Source organism: Saccostrea echinata, unplaced genomic scaffold (genome assembly GCF_033153115.1).
Source record: "Saccostrea echinata isolate AGI-Se365-2 ecotype Australia unplaced genomic scaffold, CSIRO_AGI_Sech_v1 ptg000050l, whole genome shotgun sequence".
Taxonomy (NCBI): domain Eukaryota; kingdom Metazoa; phylum Mollusca; class Bivalvia; order Ostreida; family Ostreidae; genus Saccostrea; species Saccostrea echinata.
In genome coordinates, this window is record NW_026889799.1 from 2,397,606 (window position 1) to 2,403,469 (window position 5,864).

At 34.2% G+C, this 5,864-nt stretch overlaps 1 pseudogene; it reads left to right on the forward strand.

The window, feature by feature from the left end:
* The first annotated feature begins 1,386 nt into the window (after positions 1 to 1,386).
* On the forward strand, positions 1,387 to 4,696 carry LOC133203351 (uncharacterized; annotated as a pseudogene).
* Positions 4,697 to 5,864: the final 1,168 nt, after the last annotated feature.

Consider the following 5,864-nt stretch of genomic DNA (forward strand, 5'->3'; position numbering starts at 1 on the left):
ACAAGTTGGTTGGTCCCGGTTCGAATTTCCTCCATACTCGTTCGAGACGTAGGTTATATCATTAATTTATTATATAAACTAAATATTTAATTAGGAAGAATAAACAAATTTTACATACCCTTTGAGTCTCTCTCTTCTGATAGGTGCGTCGTAGTTTCTTTGGGGTACTGGTCATCATAGGTGAATAGGGCAACATTTCCTCCGAGTCAAGGACAATAGTCAGCTGAGGATTTCTTGTTGGCACGGCATCTTTTTCAAGTTCTTTCCGCTTACAGGGAATGCCCATTGTAGCCATCAATCTGAATTCGGAGGGTAGGAGTCCTCTGAAAAATGCAGCGAGCACAGCACTGAGTGTTTGGTCGGGCCGCTCCTTTTTTTCCTGTTTCTTTGCACAAACGAAGTCCACTGTCTTAGAATCTGTGGCCTATCGAAGGGGAAATAGTGCGAACTAATACCATTAGTCTCTGTTCTAGTCATGCTGCAACCTGCAGCTACACATCTTCTTCCCCGAACAGTGGTGGAAGTGTCCTCGGACATTTTTCTATTTTACACACTATATACACAAAAAAAAAAAAAACAAAAAAAAAAAAAAAAAACAAATCCTACATGGTAAAATTAAACCTCTTCACTACTGAAAACACTATATACACTTAATCCATCTAATAATGTTGAAAACACGAAAAAATCTACTGAATGCTACGATATACTTCTTTCTCTCCTCTATCTTCAATATGGCGGGTACATGTTCTGACGTCACGGCGATCTGGGTAGCAAAAGCGCGTTTTAGTAAACCGTTCAGGTGTGATTTCGGGTTTTTTCACAATATCTCGAGTAATACACGACGTACTTTGAACAAATTTTTGGAATAGTTCTATTTTTTTTATGAACAATTGAATAAAGAAATATCATTTCCCACTGCAGGTACCCTTTAAAAAAAGATTTTTACTTTAATAGAGCTCTTTGAGGAGCAGTTGTCTTGCTCTTAATTCGTTTGAATGAAGGATAAATGCAGTATTAAACGTTGCGAATTTTTAATTCTAGGTTGCCTTCACATTTCTGCATTTTGTGATAAAGCTTTTCAATAAAATCAGATAAAGTGAAAAAATTGTTTTGCTACTTTATATCCTGTATACTTATTAATTTAGGTTGTCAAAATAATTTAATATAAAAGTGTGTAAGGCAAGAACTTACCTGGGGACTTAGAAATTTTGATTAGTATATATATATGGACCGTTCTCTGGTAAAACGGGCTTAATGACATCGGTATTATGACGAATAAAATCGCCTAAGAAGTTGACGTCATTTTGCTGCTGTGAGGTGTGATTTTTATAAAAATGTTTTCGAGTTGCCTCGTTGCCTTGTCGTTTATAAAAAAATGAAATTGAAATGGATTGTGAATTAGAGGTAAGGACATTTCTTTTTTCAAACAGATATGTTTTATTGATTATAATTTATAGGCCTGGCCATAATTTCTGGTACATGTAAGACTCCTCTTTAAAGTGTGTGCGATCTGTTTCAAAACTATAACATTTTATAGTAGGTTCGATATTTGATTCGATACGCAAGAGCATGCTCTACGTATGTACAATTTCTAAACTGAGGTTAATTTTTGACAAACAAGTTGATGAAACAAGAATATCAGCAGTCTCGTTTAAAGTCATCATTTCGTAAGTTCTATGGTTGATACAATTACCCTATCAGCAAATACAATTTATCATTGAGTCAAATGCTGACTGGCGTTTTTAATACTAATTGTTATGCCGTTATTTACACACTGAATTGTCGACGGATTTTACCGTTATTTCCCGATCATGAAAAGTAGCACACGGCGGGTGTTACCGGTCGGCAGGGGATGCTCACTCCTCCATGGCACCTGATCCCACCGCTGATGTTTTGGAGGTCCGTGTTTGCTCCGCTCCTATTTTACATTGTTTAATGGACTTTTGAGCTTGAATACTGTTCGTTATCTCCATATATTTCATTCATAGGCACCGATGTAAAATCGCAGTTTATTATTTTGTAAGCTAAGAAAAAAATCTTAAAGAAATACAAATATCATATTTAAGATTCACAAAAGTATTCAAAGCTTAAGCTTGTATTCGAACTTTGGCAATGAGGTAATATCGTAACTTATAATGTATGCATAATGTTAACTACGTTTATCACAGTTTCGAATTATTTTTAACAGACTAGTGCATTTAAAGGTATTTAAAAGGAAAATAAAAATAATTTTGAATGTGACTAAATGTAAATTATTAATAGTGCAAATCTTGCTAAAAATCTGTAAAAATATTATGCTGAAATTCATTACGGGTTGCCGTGGCATAATTGATATAACAGTTGAACTCACACTCTGTGATTTTGCTATCGGGTTTTCAAATCCAAGCGGGACTCCTTATTAAACTTTTTTTAAGCATATGGTATTTTTAAATGGCATAAAATGTTTGAAATTATTTTCATAAACAGAATCATTAAACTTGCCACAATTTTTACATTAAAAAAAACATGCTGTGTGTCTTTTCAAGTTTATATGTATGTATTTAACGTGAAATTCCGATAACATTTTTCACATCACAATATTCTATGTATTGGAATAATAATTTTGTTTTGCTAATTTTATTTATTTATTTTTATTTGTTATTAATTTGTTTGTATGGGGGTGGATGGGGGGGGGGGTATTGAAATCAATTTCGCTAGACATACTTATATAATGTTAGTTAAATTCAAAAATGTATACATAAATATCATTTTGAAATTTAAATACATAGATTGCATCTTATCAAAGACAGAGTATAATAATATTCAGTTTTGTATTTTGAATTAAAAAAAAAACTGAATAAAAATATAATGAATAGGAAATATGAATTCAAAATATAGTTTACCAAAGCAATATGATTACTTGTATGTAAATATTAAAGCAAATTTCTACATGTTTTGAAATGCACTTTGAATTTTTTTTAATATCAGGACCTAGAGAATTTCTTCTCGGAACATTTCGGAAGAACTCCTCTCAGCACTCCCGCTGCATCCCAAATCAGTGACAATGAAGTTCTTTCGGATGACTCAGCCTGTTAATGAGGTGGTGGATCTTGATCAACGTGCTATGCAGTTCCTTGATGAAACAAACTTGTGTGACACAGTTGCAAGTCGGGACGACCCAGAAATTAAAGACCAAATAGATTCGAACAATATCGCAAATGTGTCTCTTCCCCGGGATGATCCTGATCTGTATAAAATAAGGAAAACAAAGGATCGGGAAAGTGGTTATAAGAATACGTGTGTCTCTCTGTTTAGCAGTGATATTTCATATACTCACATCCTTAACATGAGGGAGATGTCAAAGGAAGAGAAAGACTTGTATGTCATGGGTTCTCTCGTGGACAACTGTAAGGAGACATCCAAACGGGGAAAAAAGAGATTGCGTTCACGACAAACATTCATGTTCTCTGGTGAAAAGTGTGCAAGAAAACTTTTATGCTCGCTTTTGAGATTGGTAAGCTCTTTCTTGAAAACATTTTAACACAAAAGAATACACATGGAGTAATACCACGCAAATATGGAAACACTGGGATAAAAACTAGTCATTCATTTAAATATTGTGATATTAGATCAGTGGTCCAATTTGTTTCTAATTTTGCTGACGACTTTGGACTACCACAACCAGCTGCTCCAAGAGGACGAGACGAAGCTCCTCCAATATACATCCCATCCGACATGACAAAGAAAGCTATTCATGAGAAATACGTGGAAAGCTGTCCTAATGACCGGCATGTACAATACTCCACATTCTGCAACATCTGGAATCAGTGTCTTCCGCATATAAAGAATTGCCAAACCGAAAGACAATGTTTGTGCCACCTGTGAAAAGCTACGGAAATGCATTTTGGATGCTGTTTCAGAGGAAGAAAAGTTGGAGGCAGCAAGGAAGATGCAGAATCACATCATACATGCACAAACAGAGAGAAAAATTTACAATGAATGTGTAAAAAGGTCCCGTGACACATTCCACTTACAGAACAAGTTCGTTCATTATACTTTTGATTTCAGTCAAAATGTTTGTATCCCCCACCATTCACAACAAATGAACCCACTGTACTTTCATACGCTTCGAAAAGTCCATATATTTGGTGTCCGCAGTGATGGAGAACCTAAACAACTGAATTTTTTTATTAATGAGGATGTAATTATTGGACCAGATGGGCGAATATACATGGTCCAGATTCGGTGATTTCTATGCTGGACTGGGCCTAAGGAAACCACAATTTGGGGGAAGTATCATGTACATTCCATGCTGATAACTGCTGTGGTCAGAATAAAAATCAATATGTGCTTGGATACTTTATGTGGCGAGTCATGACGAAACAACACCGAAATATAGAGTTTAAGATGCAGATGCCTCACCGATGGAGGATTTGCTCTTATTCAGAAGTTATACAGACGTTATGATTGTGATGGTATTGGCCAACTTGAAGATGTTGGGAGCAAATCTTCTTCTACAAACACAGCTGTGAGATACTTAGCATGGCAATGGAGATCATGGAAAGCTTACCTTAGTCAGTTTTTCAAAGCAATGAAGGGTATACGCCAGTACCAACACTTCTCCTTCAATTCAGAAGAACCCGGTAATGTTACAGTGAAGATGACCAGTGGAGAGAACGAAGAAAAGGTCGCAATTTTGAAGGACAACGGGTTTTAGTTTACTGAAATTAGAAGGCTAGATGTTTTTCCTGCAAGTGGACTTTCTGAATCTTAAATAAAATAAAAAATAATTATTCTATCATTATTTATATACAGATTAATGAAGATTGAAATTTAAATGAAACTGAAAGCATGTGTTCTTTTATTTTGATAGCCTAATAGTGTAACATATGTAATAATCAAAGTACTATTTAAAAACAAAACATTATATATATTTATATTCATAATGTTTTATTCGTATTAAGTAAATCTTTTTGAAAATATCACATAAAGCATTCCTGAATTTAAAGAATTTCAAAATAAATCTTATGGAAGTTGACGTTAAATGACGTTACAACATTGCATGGGTTTGGGAACATTTATAAATGACGTCATTCAATCGGCTGTAACTAGGTTACTATTAGGATTTAAACGACCAAACATGGAAATATTTTTTATCAGACCAGTGCCATTAATTTCCTTGGAAAAACTCATTTTCGATAAAAATTTCATTAAGACCCCTTTTTTCCAGATCTCTGGAGATCGGTCCATATATATATATATATATATATAGAGAGAGAGAGAGAGAGAGAGAGAGAGAGAGAGAGAGAGAGAGAGAGGGTGTTTAACAAACATGCACCGACTTTGCTGTTTTATTAAAAAAAGTTATGTAGCATTTATGAAAGGATAGTTTGCAGAAAAGTAAAGAACAATGTTATACAATCAAATCATAACAAAAGTTTTTTAAAAGATGGATTATTTATTTAAAGACATACATTTTTAGAACATGGTCACTATAGACCGATTTTGATTTGACGTCAATTTATAAAGTGTTCCAAATGTTTTTCTTTAGCGTCACCAGTTTCATTCTTTCTCTGAAGTTCCTGATAACATTTCTGCAAGAGTCTAAGGATATACGTCTAATTTTTCTTCTGATAGCCATTTTCAGTTTTCAGAGCACTTGTATCTTGGGGGGGTTGGGTTGGGGGGTTGAATAAAAACGATCCTTTAAATAACTTTTTAAAAACAGAATAAATGCCATCTTCTTTGGAGAAAATATATTACTTTTATAGTGATCTTCAGTAATCCGTTAATAATTTTTTTATCCCAATAAAAATAATCTAAAGGGTAAAGACCGGGTGAATTTGGTGGCCATTCAATGCTTGAACAAAGGAGTATAAACTTTT